The sequence below is a fragment of the Phocoena sinus genome, chromosome 5 (genome assembly GCF_008692025.1).
Source record: "Phocoena sinus isolate mPhoSin1 chromosome 5, mPhoSin1.pri, whole genome shotgun sequence".
In the NCBI taxonomy this organism is placed as follows: Eukaryota; Metazoa; Chordata; class Mammalia; order Artiodactyla; family Phocoenidae; genus Phocoena; species Phocoena sinus.
In genome coordinates this window covers 92216985-92234161 of record NC_045767.1, presented here as the reverse complement: position 1 = coordinate 92234161, position 17177 = coordinate 92216985, and the positions used below count along the sequence as shown (strand labels likewise).

At 41.6% G+C, this 17177-nt stretch overlaps 1 long non-coding RNA gene across 2 annotated transcripts in view; it reads left to right on the top strand.

Moving 5' to 3' along the window:
* The window catches only part of LOC116754728, a 130531-nt gene extending 114346 nt beyond the window's left edge, over nt 1-16185 (top strand). For both annotated transcript variants that reach the window (XR_004350151.1, XR_004350152.1), the window contains 3 exons: nt 9071-9174; nt 9888-9945; nt 15990-16185. This is a non-coding gene — a long non-coding RNA (uncharacterized LOC116754728). The remainder of the gene's footprint in view (nt 1-9070; nt 9175-9887; nt 9946-15989) is intronic.
* Nucleotides 16186-17177: the final 992 nt, after the last annotated feature.

Here is a 17177-nt window from a genome sequence, read left to right as displayed (position 1 = left end):
CACACTCGTGTTTGATAAATTCCAGAGGTCCTGGCAAAAGCATGGGACAATGAAGAGGAGATGGGTGGAGAACTATAGAAAGGTATACCTCTAAACACAGGGCCAGCTAAGTTGTTTAGTGATGGGTGGAGAAGGCTCAGACTGTGAGCGCTGGCTTCAAACTTTCCAAGCGTATAATCACGGTGGTTGATAATTTACTGGCCTTCATACTTAAGAGGGCAAACATGAAGACATCACTACTCCTTCCCAGGAGGACTCTGAGCGTGCTAGTGCCAAGTTCTCCAGATTTCTTGATTCTGTTGGCACAGAAACATTCGGAAGGTACTTGGTGTGGGGTTGAGGCAGTCGTCCGTGATTTAGAAGAGTTTTCTTCTGTGCGTAGGTATTTAACTATGTATGGAAGGTGAGCAGGGATCATTCAGCTTGACCTTGATTTCTAGTCCCTCCCATCAGCCAAGTGACCTTGAATAAATGACTCATCCTCTCTAAGCTTCTGTTTCCCTGACTGTAAAATGAAAATAAGAGACCCTACCTCTTAAGATTGGTGGGAGGGTTACAGGAGCATGTAAAGTGCTTAGCACTGCGATGGAGTCATACTAAATGCTAAAATCATGTTAGCTATTATTTTAAATATTATCATTCTTAGGAGACCAAGGGCTAATTCAAGCGGCACTGGATTTTAGCCAACTCTACTATCACTTTGGAATAAGACTAACCTACGTGTGAAGAGTAGGGCCCAGGATTTCTGGATGCCTCCCACTCACTCAGCAAGGGGCTACGAGGAGCTTGTGGTAATACCAGCTACCCATGTGTCTTCCAGGAGCATTTGCAAAAGTATGATAAATTACCCAAACTCTGGCAAAGTCTCTGTACCTACTGCAAGACCTAGGGATAGCAAGGTGAGTTAGCCAAAGAAATCTATAACAATTTTGAAGTTCCGGGCACATGTTGGAGCAATAGAGTATCTTGATCCTTCTGAGAACATTTTGCAAGTGTTCTGCTATAATTATATGTAAATCTGAGACTTGGTACCAGCATATTTCCGTTCAGCAAATGTGTCTAAATAAATCGATCCACCTTGTCTAAGACAGAATGGGTATCTCCAACCATTAGTATTTTCCTGCCACTGGGCTGACTTTTTTCCAGCCTGGTGTAATTCCAGGCAGCAAGCCATTGTCCCAAATGCATTTCTAATTGATTTTCTGCCTAACAACTGACAACTTAACTTTTCGGAAGGAGGTCTGAGCTCAGGCCTCCTTTTTAATGCTGCGGAATGTAAAATGATCCCGACGGATGGTTCTGAAGAACAACTGGCTTTTGTGATGGAAAAGAAAGTGTAGGACTTGGTTCCCAAACACACACTGACTTCTTCCATATGGACTACATTACTGTAAATTAGAGAAGGATGGGGGCGAGGAAGAGGATGGTTGCTTTTATGGGAAAGGTCAGGATTTAATTCTATTATTATCTTCTTCCTTATAATTTAAAGAATTCTCCCACTTGAATTCACTGATTTATGAAAGAGCTCGGTGAGGGTTGTTGCGTAATCTACTCGATTCCTTATGTAACTTTGCAAAATGATACAACTTGTATTTTGTTTGAAATAGATTTGAGTCTAGAGATTTCATTCTAATTAAACAGCCTACTATTGACTCCTGAGGATTTTTCCAAGGAGCAGTTGCATTTGATATTTGCATCTGAGTCATTCCTGAAGGATGGAAACTTCTTGGACAAACCTCCGAGTCAATCAATAGGATTATCAGGGCATTAATCCCAAATATCAAATCCCCAGCTGTTGGTAGAAATGTATGAGCTATGCTTCTAAATGATCACAGTTGAGTGACACTTGAGTTTGAAGCTCCTTTTAAGTGGCAGCTGGAATTCCAAGTGGCTTAACTATTTATAAGTTCACAGGAGTCTGGGTTCTACTTAGGTGGCCAACCTAGGAGAATCTAATGGCAAACTCATATTAATTGGTACCAATGGATATACATACCAAAATCTAATGTTCCATTTCCATGCCTTTGTTCATGCTGCTTCTCAATCTGGACAGTTTTTCCCCATTCTCTTCCCATATCTAAATGCTTCCAAATCCACTTCATAATCTACTGTGAAGTCCTGGTTACTTTGACCTCATGACCTTTTCTATTTTTCACCTCCTAATGCATTTCTGGTCTGCACCATCCAACTCAGTTTATAATTATATTATGTTTCATGTGTTTCTCTTATTAATATTTGTACATTGGCTCTTCCTCTCTCAACTACAGTTTCTTGAAGGTAGGGATATTATTTCATACCATCCTTCTCTCCTTGAGTGTCCAGCTCAGTGCCAAACATCCACAAATCAACTAAACATTTATATACAATTTAAAGCATAACTATTGGGACTTCCCTGGCTGTCTAGTGGTTAGGACTCCATGCTTCCACTGCAGAGGGCACAGGTCCTATTCCAGGTCAGGGAACTAAGATCCCGCATACTTTGCAGTGCAGCCAAAAAAACAAACAAAAAACCCCAACAAACTCCCCACCCCGCACCACCAAAAAACCCCCACAAAAAACCCCCAAACCCATAACTATTGAAAGCCTTTGAAAAATGTACAAAACTTGAGAGTTTTACATTTTAAGCCATTATTAATTGACACCTTAATTGGAAATTAACACTTTTGCTGGGAGAAAAGATGGCATAGATAGGGCTACGGAGAGGGACAGAATGGATTATTTCACTTAGTTCATATTGTTGCCTCCATTTTCTCAAATCTTTTATAGCAGACATAGTAGATCAATCAGAGAAAGCACCTCAGTAGATATTTCAACAGAGAGAATTTAACATAAGAAAATGGTTAAATAACTGTTGGAAACTGGAAAGCAAAAAGGGGACACTAGGGTATCACAGAGATAATAATGGCAGGAAGCACTCCCACCCCCAGCCCTGGGTGAAACAAAGGAAGAGATTATGGTGATAAGAACCTAGAAACTGGGAGGAGAGGTCCCATGGAACTGCTGAGGGGGGACAAGGTGAGATGGTTCTGAGGAAGCCAATAAAAGACACTGGACCTCCCTCCCACCCCTGTTCCCCATGCCACCCATCTAGGTCAACACAGAGCACTGAGCTTAGCTCCCTGTGCTATACAGCACGCTCCCACTAGCTAGCTGTTGTACACATTGTAGTGTGTCCAAGAGGGAGGGGATATATGTATCCATATAGTTGACTCACTTCGTTGTACAGCGGAAACTAATACAACCTTGTAAAGCAATTATACTCCAAAAAAAAAGATGCTGGAGCCTGGGACCAACTGCCTTGCCGGGGCAAAAGGCCATTGCTAGGGCACTGACCAATAGCAAGCAAACCGGGGAGGAACAAGATTGGCCCCTGTTCCCTAGACTTCCAGCCTCCCTCTAGTGCCTCCTGTTGGTAAGAACCTATAGGAACAGCAAGTAAAGGAAGAAAATGGTTCTCAGAATCCCGGCCACAGTAGTGGAGCAGAGAGCAAAATGAATTTGGAGTTGAGAGTTAATAGCTTTATAACTGGCACAAATAGTAATAATACATATTCCCTTCCTACCTTATGGGAGGTTGAGGAGGATGATAAAGAGAACAGAAACATGCCGGAAGCACAGGCAGGAGAGAGACAGGCTCTTCCGTGTCTGCCAGGACTGAAAAAGTGAGGAGTGAGGGCGGCAGTCACATGGCCCTTCGCTGAGGGCCCAGCCTGGCCACACCAGTCTTCACAGGGAGCCCTGAGCCCCTTTCTTTCTATTAGTCTGATGAAAATGGCCTTCCTTTGCTAATTTTGGGGGCTCTCATTGGCTTTAAAGAGTACATGCTCTGTCATCTCATCAACCTCCACGTTTGTGGCGCCTCCCCCATCTTCCCTGGAGAGAATGTGGTGGGAAAACAAAGGCGACGCTTTTGGCACTTGGCATCTTCTACTAATCTGGAGGAGCTCTGGCTGATGAAATCAAACGTTAGCGTTCCCTGAAATTCAGCTCTTAAAGAGCCCTATGAATAGCCACTCAGGATTGATTCCAACAGGGAAACACAGTCAGAGAAGTGTGATTATTCCTTTGTTACGATTTACCTACCTCGTATAAAGCTGGCACCTTTATTAGAGGAAGGAGCTCATTTTACGTTAAGTCCACAGTAAAGAAAATATCTATCGTGAATATATAAATAAGATCAAACACGCTACAAGAGTCTCTGGGTGGGAATTCTCCAAATAATGAGGAGTCAGGAGCTGCGATACCGTTACAAGGTCTGGCACACAGCGGGCTCTAAAATTAATCCACTTTCATGGATGAATTGCGTCTGTGCTGATTCCACTGCTGCCACTGCGGGCCTTTTCCAGTCAATGAGCTGTCATTTCTGAAGGAATCTTCACGGAAATTCCTTCATAGTGGAAGTGGACTCCTCCATTGTGAAAAACCAATCTGAATCTCTCTGTTTCCTGGGGCTGAAATCTCAGTATAACGGCCTTACCTTCAAGTGAATGGTTGCTGTGTATAAAGCGCTGTTTTAAATTCCTTCCTGGATTAGGTCACAACCTAATTTAATTGAATTTAATTCTCACAACCTCAAGAGAAAATGTTTTTATTAACCTCCATTCTGCAGCAAAGGAAACTTAAGCAGAGAAAGATTAAGCAACATTTCCAAGGTCAGGCAGCCGGTGGGTGGCAGAGACAGGATTCAAACCCAGTAGGATGGCCTGAGAGCCCACAGTCTTCCACATTGTGCCCCATGCCACACTGCTTCCTGGCGCCATCAAATTCCTGTTGTTGGTAAGGAGGGAGCTATACCAACAGACAGCAGTTAGACAGGCAAAATTTACCCTTTACTCCTGGAGGAATGTCCAATGTGTTCACATTTCAGAACACACTGGTACTCTCCAAGGTTCTTCTCATCTCCAAAGGAGGAAGGGGCAGGAGAGGAGAGATGGAACAGTCGAGCACCTACTATGCAAGCAAGTCTGTATTCAGCATTTTCACATATCCTACAGGTCAGCTATTATTAGACCCACCCATTTTTCAGATAATAGACTTGGAGATGCAAAGACAGTAAGTAACTTGGCCGAATCATTGAACCAGTAAGTGACAGAGCTGATATCTGAATCCATAGATCTTGAACACTCATGTTCTAGCCGATCTTAACGCTTTGAGTTTCTTTCAAGAATTATTTAAACCTTCAACAACACCCATACTTCAGGTAATTAAGGTCTTAGAGAATAAGCAAGAGAAAGATGCTTTGCTTCTATTCAGTTTTTAATTTTGCTTTTTATTCATGACATGCGTTGTAACTACCACCCATATCAGTCTATGGCCTGAGCCCCCACTTCTCCTCCTTGATATGTTTCTTCTAATTGGAATCCACAGAGGTCATTCTTTTGCTGTACCTATTAACTTCTGTTTCATTTACAACATTGCCCTATTAGACTTGTGGAGATTATTAACTTGGATTTTCAAATCAGATTTCCTGCAACTCTGCTCAAGGCAACCTTATTTTCCCAGTAGAAGAATCATGTATTTTCAGTGAGTGGTCATAAATATGGAAGAGTTAGTTCCTAGCTAATTTAAAAGAATAAAAGATGGAACATCCTTCAAATTTCCTTCTGATCTAATTTTGGTTGAGTAAGCTGTTTGCAAAGGTCACATATGAAAACAATGTCATAAAGAGCCCTAAGGGGTGTATTTACAAGTTTGGGGTGTGTGTGTGTGTGTGTGTGTGTGTGTTTGAATGTGTTCCTACATTTGTAAAAGAAAGAATAAATTACAAAATTAGAGCATTAAAATGACCTGAGAGAATAAAATGCCCAATTCTTTCTTCATGGTACTATATGGAAATTGTTGATTACCCCACCAATCACCTGCGCCTCTGGAAGCTCCTGAGGGTTTCTGAATTCCCAAAGAAGGAATAAACTTTCTCTCCACTTGGTTTTATGGTCAGCTATGTTTTCCTATGTTTACAAGCCCTGCAAGTTAGAGATGGTAGAAATTTTATAGATTCAGTAATATTATTAAGAATATTTTAAAACCTAGATGACTTTTTTGAATTAAATGGAGTTCGTTTTGAATTAAATGAAGTTTATTAAACCATGATTGAGATAGTGTCATCTATCTTATATTTTAATATTCTAATTTGTATGTCTTTACCGTATTGCTATGGAACAGTTGTTATTAATGCCAGTTTAAGTGTTTCTCCTATTTGTCTTTTTCCCATTCCACTGCTACCTACCTGGTGCAAACACTTCTCTGTGTGTGTATGTCTTTGTGTGTGTGTTTGTGTTTTAATTGAAAACAAGCTTCTTGCTGGCACATACAGTTTCTTTGCTGGAATTAGAAAAAGGCACCCGCTGTGGGTGGACAATTTAGAAACAGTTGCTTTCCTTCACTCCTTCTCTCAACTGGGTCCCTTTCTGTTGTACCTGTGCAACTATATACATTTGATTATAAATTGTGACGTATTTATAAGCCTTTAAAATTTAAGCCTGAATTAGTAAATGACCTCATTATTGGTCTCCTTGCCTTCAGCCTTTTGACTTTCCAATTTGTTTCACGTCTGCTTCATTAACCTTCATCTTCAAACAGCTTTTGCCATCTCATCTCCTTATGCAATGCCTTCAGTGTCCCCTTACGCCTCACCCGATGCTCAGAACCCTCCAGAATCTGGCTCTGCGACCTCCTTTTGTAGCCTTAACTCTCACTCCGCCTCAGTGTGGACCCTACCCTCTTGTCAGATTGGTTTAGTTAGCATTTACCAAGCATGTCTTGTCATACCTACCCCTAAGATGCCATTCCTCTCATCTGGAACCCTCCCCTCCGTTTCATATGTCTAGCTAATTTAAAGAATAAATTATGGGGTCATCCTTCAAACTTAAGCGGTGCCATGCATTCTGTCACCAAGTTTTTATCAATGTACAAAATTAATTTTCATTACAACTAAGTATACGTGTGATTTCCACAGCATGAAATATTCTGCTGACGTACAGTACATTCCTAAGTCAATATCAAAGAAAGAGGACAGATTTAGCAGAATGTTCAAGAACTTCGCTTCCTGAGAACATGGTCGAGATAGTAAACACGTCTTTTGGAGGCATACCGTGCTGAGGGGTGAATGAGGAATAAGGGGATAATTGTAGAGGAACTTTTTAATTTAGTAAAACTTGCTTTAAAAAGAAAATGGTGTTAACATTTTAAGACCTTCAAGTATGTTGGTGAAAAATGCCAGTATTAGAAAGGGAACCATGAAGACAAAAGTGGTTCACTACTTCTAATCTGTCTCAGACATTTGCATCCTTAAAGAACCAGATGAAAGCTTGCCTTGATTTCTCTTGCCCATGACAATGTGTCCCTCTCCTAAGCACCAATATCATGGATCTTCTGCATCACTCTGGAGTGGATGATGTCAGCGCTCTGCCCACACCCCTTCACCTAGCCCAGAAGTCACCTCTCTTATGCACTGATGGCTTCCTGCATCTCTCTGCCTGATGGTATCCTCTCACCTGGACGTATCTCTGGTCCATGTGCGGCGTAGGTCAGAGTGTTGGGAAATTAACATCCCAGGAGCTACCCTCAAAAAGCGGGGGATAGGAATTGATAAATACTGCATTTGCTCACCCTGCGGTGGGATACTCTTCAAACGTGTCCCACATGGTCTCTCAGAAGGTCTCCAGTAGCACTGAACCTGTTACTCACAGAGGTCACCTGCTCAATCGCACACTCTACTGGCTTTCCTCCCTCATCTTGCTGCCCCACTTCCTCCCAGCCCTTCCTGGAACCATCTTCTAAATACTAAGTCGTTTGCACCCAGATTCTTGTTCCCAATACCTTCATTAGTATTATGCCTCATTTCCTTCCTCTTTCCTCCTTACATGTTTTGTGCTCTTGAGGATTAATCCACTCCCAGCCACAACACACACACTTCATATAGCATCGTGGTCATAGTAGCTAATGAGGATGTCTTTGTTGATCAAATCAACCCTGGAACGAAGAAAGCCCTGGTGGATTTTTCTGGGAATTGATTCCAGTGGAGTTTTGAATATAAGGGAATGTTATTTCTAAAGTACAGGATTTCTTCTCATACTACTTTCTAAGAAAGGTTTTTAGATATCAAATGATTTGAGAGATTCCTTTTTTCATACCTGACCACATCCTCCACAGCTTGTTATCCTTATCAGTCGGATTCAAGTGTTGTTATTAATTCTCTTGCTGTTTATGCATTTCATCCTCCCTCCTGCCTCAGGCAGAAGTTGACAGAATTAGTGGGACCAAAGCATGGCGGGGACTCTGGGTGTCCTCAGCTCTGTGGGCTCCCGGCTGGCTGACATCCTGGCAGGCCCTCGGGCAGGGGACCAGCATGCCCCCTCTTCTAGAGCAGCATTCTGCACAATACAACTTCCTGGCAGCAGCTAGAAAATCTGATTAGAAACCCACCCAAAGCAGGTATTTTTCCACTGCATTTCAAGTCCATCTCTTTTGTCATGGTGGAGATTTGACTAGAAGAGCTGCAGGGAGGACAGTCGCTTAATTGCCATTTTAGAATGCAGATGTGCACAGTACTGAGGAAAAGAAAAGACTGCCTTGGGGCTATTTTCAGTTTGTTCTCTTATGACTATTAGATCTTAGGCCAATTTTAAAATTAGCATTTATTTACATTGTGTTCTTGTCACCGGAACCCTGGTTAAGGTGTGAAATACATAGGATTCTGTTATTACTCCTTGGTTGAGGCAATGCCTGGTTGGATGCCTGAGGCAATCCAATAGTGAATGTTTACTTTCAAATCCTGCATTAGTTTCGTCTTCCGTACATTACAGTGTCCTGCGGCCATCTACCATCTGCAGCGTGCTGACTGATGGGAGTTCTCAAATGTGATGTTGTACAAGGAACAGTGCTCACCTGAATGTGGATTTTCCTTTTCTCTCCCCTCCACTCCCCTCCTTCATCTTGCCTTCCTCTCCCCCGCCTTTTTATTTTTATCTTTATTTTTTTAGCTTCTTTAAGGGTCAGCTCATTTTACAGGAGGATGGGAATCTTACTCCTAGGAATAAAACTCGAAATGTTTCTCGTTGTTTTTGATTAGATTCTTTCAAATAACCAGCACAATGATACTTGCACATAGTTGGCTCTCAACAAATATCTGTTGGATAAATTAATCACACGAAGAATGGATCTTGGCAACCAAAGGTAAGATAGATACCTGCATGTACATAACTGTGCCTTCCATGCCTGCATATCTCTTGAAAGCCATTGCTACCATTGCACTTGCCAGCAGACATTGTGAAGGTTACATCTGAATTTAGAAATCTGAGAGGTGCCATCTGAGTTTGTGATCAGATATGAAGGACCTAGAGCAACTGTTTGCTTTCAGAGATGCCCTAAGGAAAAAAGAAACTATGCCTTAAATAGAAGTCAAGAAAGCTGTGTTCTAGTTCTGGTTCTGTCACTAAAAATCTATGATTGCTTTTGCTTCAGGGGCCTTATTTGTAAAATGAGGAGATTAGCATCAATTAGCTGTACTGCCTTCCATCAAAGAATCAATGACTTTATGACCTTCCGTAAAGAACAAGAAGAGACAGGCTTTAAGAATTCGTCTTCATTAAAATGTACAGTCTTCTGAAAATGAGAAGGAAGTTATTAACACACAGTAACCAGGATAGTTCTCAGTTGTTCTTCCACTTGACAAATGGGTCTTTCTAGTTACCTTCACTGAAAGAATGTGGTTCCTCCCCTTGCAATGTTTGCTAATTGTATTGAAAAGCTGGAAAGGAGAAAGAAGGGAAATTCTGTTTCCTGAAATATTTCTTAAAGGGAAAGAGGAAATTAACTGGTTCTGACGTTTTGTTGTCAGGAAAACATTTACTTCATCACACAGTCTGATAACTCTATTTCTTTTTCAGCTCCATAGTTCTGCTTCAGATACTCAAATGGAATTTCCAGATGGTTGCCTTCTCTAAGGTATGATGCTTCTTTCCATAAGCAATCTTTACCCTCCTTCCCTCCCACATGCAATATGTTTCCTACATACTTGGCCCTTAAATTGTTTTCTTTTATGTTTTAAAAATAATAGCTGATGGTTTTGATGTGTTCTTTAACTAATACTTGACACTTGGGAGGGGTGTTTTGTTTCTATATCCCAAGTGATGCCACAGTCTCAGTAGAAATCTGCTTTAGAGGTTGATAGGGAATTCTTCCATCAGTCAATGTTAGGTCAGTGACAGTGATAAATCCATCAGACTTGTCCTTCACTTTGATTCAGTTAAGACTCCACAGCATCATTTGGTCCCTCTTGTATAACCTGGGATGGAGGGAACAGAGACAACTGTGGCTTCAGCTGGAAGCTGGAAAATGGGCACATTTCATTGTGCTGACTGATGCTGCCTACAGCTCCGAAGCCAGCATATACCATCTTTTTTTTTTTTAAGGTTTGAGGGGGTGGGGTTGATGGCGGACTCTGGGAAGGCTCATGCCAAGGAGTACTTCCCAGAACTTCTGCTGCAAGTGTCCTTGTCCCCGCGGTAAGCCCAAGCCACCCCCGCCCCCGCCCCCGCCTCTGCAGGAGACCCTCCAACACTAGTAGCTCCAATGGGGAGTTTAACAGTGCTACTGATCCACATCAGAGAGAAAAGTTCTTCAAGGTTGTTGGTCCCTGTCTCTCCCATGGGCTGCCCTCACCTCAGCTCTTACCCTTCCAAGTCAAGCTCTTTGTGCCCTAATCTGAGGGAATAGCAGCATCTTGGAAATCTTCCCAACAAGTCCTCTGAGTAAGGCCGTGTGGCTGACAGGGTCTCTGTGCTCCAGCCTGGAGTCAGGCCTGTGCCTGTGAGGTGGGAGAGCCGAATTCAGGACATTGGTCCACCAGAGACCTCCTGGCTCCACATAATATCAAATGGCGAAAAGTCTCCCAGAGATCTCCATCTCAATGCTAAGACCCAGCTCCACTCAACGACCAGCAAGCTACAGTGCTGGACACCCCATGCCTAACAACTAGCAAGACAGGAACACAACCCCACCCATCAACAGAGAGGCTGCCTAAAATCATAATAAGGTCAAAGACACCCCAAAACATACCACGGGACGTGGTCCTGCCCACAAGAAAGACAAGATCAGCCTCATCCACCAGAACACAGGACCCAGTCCTCTCCACCAGGAAGCCTACACAACCCACTGAACCAACCTTACCCACTGGGGGCAGACACCAAAAACAATGGGAACTACGAACCAGCAGCCTGCAAAAAGGAGACCCCAAACACAGTAAGATAAGCAAAATGAGAAGACAGAAAAACACACAGCAGATGAAGGAGCAAGGTAAATACCCACCAGACCTAACAAGTGAAGAGGAAATAGGCAGTCTACCTGAAAAAGAATTCAGAGTAAGTATAGTAACGACGATCCAAAATGTTGGAAACAGAATGGAGAAAATATAAGAAACGTTTAACAAGGACCTAGAAGAACTAAAGAGCAAACAAATAATGATGAACAACACAATAAATGAAATTACAAATTCCCTAGAAGGAATCAATACCAGAATAACTGAGGCAGAGGAATGGATAAGTGACCTGGAAGATAAAATAGTGGAAATAACTACTGCAGAGCAGAATAAAGAAAAAGGATGAAAAGAATTGAAGACACTCTCAGAGACCTCTGGGACAATATTAAAAACACCAACATTCGCATTATAGGGGTCCCAGAAGAAGAAGAGAAAAAGAAAGGGACTGAGAAAATATTTGAAGAGATTATAGTTGAAAACTTCCCTAAAATGGGAAAGGAAATAGTCAATCAAGTCCAGGAAGCACAGAGAGTCCCATACAGGATAAATCCAAGGAGAAACACACCAAGACACATATGAATCAAACTATCAAAAATTAAATACAAAGAAAACATATTAAAAGCAGCAAGGGAAAAACGACAAATAACATACAAGGGAATCCCCATAAGATTAAAAGCTGATCCTTCAGCAGAAACTCTGCAAGCCAGAAGGGAGTGGCAGGACATACTTAAAGTGATGAAAGGTAAAAACCTACAACCAAGAGCTCTACCCACCAAGGATCTCATTCAGATTTGATGGAAAAATTAAAACTTTTAGAGACAAGCAAAAGATAAGAGAATTGAGCACCACCAAACCAGCTTTACAACAAACGCTAAAGGAACTTCTCTAGGCAGGAAACACAAGAGAGGAAAAGACCTACAATAACAAACCCAAAACAATTAAGAAAATGGTAATAGGAACATACATACCCATAATCACCTTAACTGTAAATAGATTAAATGCTCCAACCCAAAGAAATAGACTGGCTGAATGGATACAAAAACAAGACCCATATATATGCTGTCTACAAGAGACCCACTTCAGACCTAGGGACACATACTGACTGAAAGTGAGGGGATGAAAACAGCTATTCCATGCAAATGGAAATCAAAAGAAAGCTGGAGTAGAAATTCTCATATCAGACAAAATAGACTTTAAAATAAAGACTATTACAAGAGACCATAAACAAGATGAAAAGACAATCCTCGGAATGGGAGAAAATATTTGCAAATGAAGCAACTGACAAAGGATTAATCTACAAAATTTACAAGCAGCTCATGTAGCTCAATATCAAAAAAAGCCCCAACCCAATCCAAAAATGGGCAGAAGATCTAAATAGACATTCCTCCAAAGAAGATATACAGATTGCCAACAAACCCATGAAAGAATGCTCAACATCACTAATCATTAGAGAAATGCAAATCAAAAGTACAATCAGGTATCACCTCACACCAGTCAGAATGGCCATGATCAAAAAATCTACAAACAATAAATGCTGGAGAGGGTGTGGAGAAAAGGGAACCCTCCTGCACTGTTGGTGGGAATGTAAATTGATACAGCCACTATGGAGAACAGTATGGAGGTTCCCAAAAAAACTAAAAATAGAGCTACCATATGACCCAGCAATCCCACTACTGGGCATATACCCTGAGAAAATCATAATTCAAAAAGAGTCATGTACCACCATGTTCATTGCAGCTCTATTTACAAACCAGGACATGGAAGCAACCTAAGTGTCCATCAACAGATGAATGGATAAAGAAGATGTGGCACATACATACAATGGAATATTACTCAGCCATAAAAAGAAACGAAATTGAGTTATTTGTAGTGAAGTGGATGGACCTAGAGACTGTCATACAGAGTAAAGTAAGTCAGAAAGAGGGAAAACAAATATCGTATGCTAATACATATATGGAATCTAAAATTTTTAAAAAATGGTTCTGAAGAACCGTGGGGCAGGACAGGAATAAAGATGCAGATGTAAATAATGGACTTGAGGACATGGGGAGGGGGAAGGGTAAGCGGGGACGAAGTGAGAGAATGGCATGGACGTACATACACTACTACATGTAAAATAGATAGCTAGTGGGAAGCAGCTGCATAGCACAGGGAGATCAGCTGGGTGCTTTGTGACCACCTAGAGGGATGGGATGGGGAGGGTGGGAGCGAGGGAGACACAAGAGGGAGGAGATATGGGGATCTATGTGTATGTATAGCTGATTCACTTTGTTATACAGCAGAAACTAACACACCATTGTAAAGCAATTATACTCCAATAAAGATGTTAAAAAAATTTAAAATAAATAAAAATAAAAAGTAAAGGTTTAAGGGAAGGGATTTGCTGGGTAATGTTTATCACAGTCTTTCAAAGAGCATCTGTATTTGAAATGCAGGTAGGAAAATGGAGATGAGCATAGCTGGCCTCGCACTATGAGTCAGTTGCCCAGCAAGATTTATGCTGGCAGACTTTGATTTTACAACCTGTTGACTCTTCCATAGACCCATAGCCCACCACCCTCACAGTCACAGCCACCCCTACCAGCTCCAGAACCTCCACCGTTTTCAATCTGACAACGATTATTTTGGCTACAGCATCGTCATCATCTGCTCTTCACCCCACAATCCTGATATCACTTTAATTCAATTTTATCAAGAGCCTCAGGACCAAAATTTTATGATGAAACTCTCTAAAATAATAATAACGTTGATTGTGTCCATTTTGCTTTATATAATTTAACTCATTTAATCCTCACAACAGGTTTTGAACTGAGTAATATTATTAACTGCATATTGTAGATATAGAAATTGAGGCTCCTGGAGTTAAGTAAGCTACGCAAAGTCATAAAGCTAGTATGTGACGGAACCTGGATTTTTAACCCAGAATCAGAATTTTTAGCCACTAATCTAAGCAAAGATTTGTTCACTGAGAACACTCGGATTTGAAGTTTCAATAGCTTTTTCACACACAAACACGCAAAAGCACTACTTTGGACAATAGCTAGTAAACTCATAAAGCGCATTTCCCTTTGAATGTGTCAAGCTAGAGTAAACTATGTATCAGGTACGAATGAACCTTGAACTATCAGTGGCTAAACATTACAAAGGTTTGTTTCTTTCTCCCAGAAAGTCCAATGCCAAGTGCCTGGCACTCCAGGGCACGGCACCGCCCAAGAGCAGCGCGGGAATACCAGCTCTCTGCAGGGTTGCTGGTGCAAGGGGAGAGAGCATGGAAAACCGGCCTACTTTTAAGGACCTCAAATGGAGAGTGACACACTTCCCATCTGTTCACAGGCATTAGCCAGAACCAGGCACATGGTCCCAACCTAACCATGGCGGCTGGGACGTGTAGGAAGAGAAAGCACATGGAATGTTCGAGAGCACTACCATGTCATATTGCTGGACAAACATAATCCGTTCAAGTAAATAGTTGAGTCATAATTAATGTATCCATAATTGGAATGCCAGGAGACCCGGAACAATTCTGCTTTAGAAATCCAAGTCTCTTACTCATTTGTGACAATCCTTTTTTCATCTGAAAAGTGTATGGACTTGATAAACTCTCGTGGGATATTATAGTGTCCCAAGCCTTCGGCTGCTGCATTCCTAAGTGATGATTTATATAATTAACCATAAGGGGGAGGAAGGAAGGCATGAAATCTTCAAAATCTTTCTATCTTGCTCTGTCATGTCACATGCTACTCTTTGATATTTCTAGACGTTGGAGAACAGAGGAAGTCCCATCTCTCAGAGCTCCACATGAGAAAGGAAGACTTATAACTGGATCTCATCATTGTCATTTCTGTTTGGTATAAAAGGGGGAGACATGTCATCTAGCCTACAGAGAAGAAGAAACCAGGTTATGTCCACAGAGCTTGCTGAAGGGAAGACCTCTCTTTGTCTAACATTCCTGACTTGGTGGAGTGGTCTTCACTGTTTAGCCTTTTTTTTTTATTCTTTTTTGGCAGTACGCGGGCCTCTCACTGTTGTGGCCTCTCCCGTTGCGGAGCACAGGCTCCGGATGCACAGGCTCAGCGGCCATGGCTCAGCCGCTCCGCGGCATGTGGGATCTTCCCGGACCGGGGCACGAACCTATGTCCCCTGCATCGGCAGGTGGACTCTCAACCACTGCGCCACCAAGGAAGCCCCACTGTTTAGCCTTTGGGAATAAATCAAGGAAAGAAATTTCACCAGCAGAAAGCTGAAAAGCTAGAACTGGAGATATTTGATTGTTATTTAATATTATTTTGAGTAGAGAATAAAAAGCACTATGCTATAAATCTCTCTAATAGCCTAAGTCTTTCATTCACTGCCTTAAACTAGAGAGAAAGGAGTTGACTCTAATCTTTGGGTAAATAAAAGGCACTGGAAGTTCTCAGGGTGCTTCCTAGTCTTTGTGGACAGTGTCATGGAGGGCAGAGCTGCTGTGCTTACACTCAAGCCGTCTCCAGGTCAGGCTGCATTGGTTTCTGATCTGACCTTCTGAGAAACCACCCATGTTCTTACGTCCCACACCTCAGTCGTGGGTGCTCTGCTAAATGAAGAAGGCATGAGCCTCCAAGCTTTGCCCCACAAAGGGCTAGAGCCACATCTCTTGGCTCAAATTTAGCAACTTTAAATACTGGCATCCCTCCAAAAAAAGATACAGTGTAATCTAGACTAAATGTGCCCTGCTTATCTCTCAAATACATAGGTGACTGGTTGCACTGCTTGTAGTTTTTCTGCTGTGGCTGCTACCTCTCGAAGTTTCTTTCCTGGAGATGGAGATTTGGAGAATGCATAGTTCCTCATCATCCCTGTTCCTTGTGATTGTTCCCGTTTGGTTGGCTGGCTAGGCCACAGAACTACCTTCTGTGCTGTGAAAACATCTCACGGTACAAACTATTTTCAGGAAGGTAAGTTATCCATGCACGGTCATGTACTTAAACTAGCTCACTGTCTTTATCTTCCGGCTCTTCTCTTTAGCCATCACATATTGCCTTTTCCAGTTACTCTGTAATAGCTTTATTTTCTCTTTCACCATCAACCCCTTCTTCCAGAATTGCACAAAAGAGTCTCCAGTCCTCTGTCTTGTTTACTCCTGGCCCATCAAGTCAGGTTTATTCTCAAGAGAAGTGCTCTGACTATGGCAATCTCTTCTCTGTGAAGTGCCTTAAACACACTCACATTTGTTTATAATATATAAGCATTATATTGTTAAATGATAAACTTATTTCATCTATCTTTGTTGTGAGTCAGTCTTAGGTTATGTCTGTACCTATGCTAGAACTACTTGAGCCCTTTAAACACTGTAAATGGAATCAGAGAGAATAGAGATAAACTCTGTACTTGGCCGGGTAGAGGTCCCTGTAAATAGGAAACTGGGTAAATATTATTACGTAGAGATGAACGGCTTAAGCTTGAAAGGAAGGTCCAGGAACTGAAACAGACAGAGGAAACATCCTTCCTTAATGTCCAATGAAGCTGAAAGAGAAAAAGTTTCTTTTCTCCAGCTTCACTGAGGTTTAATTCACAAACAAAATCATAAGATGAAGTATACAAGGTGATGATTTGATAATTGAACTCATGGAAACAGAGAGCGTTAAAAGTGACTGCCAGGGTCTGGGGGGTGGTGGAGATGGGGAGAGCTTAGTAAAATGGCACAGACTTTCAGTAAATAAATAAATTCATCTTATAAATAAAACTTTTTATTTATAAGATGAATAAAATCTGAGGATCTAGTGTGTAACATTAGACTGCAGTCGATAACACTGTTGTATAATAGAAATAAATTTAATTCGGTTTCAGAATAGGAATGTGGGAAGACTAGTGATGGAAACTGGGGATATGTAAGGAGCTGAGCTAAGAAAAATACAAGTATAATTAAGATTGAGAAATAAAA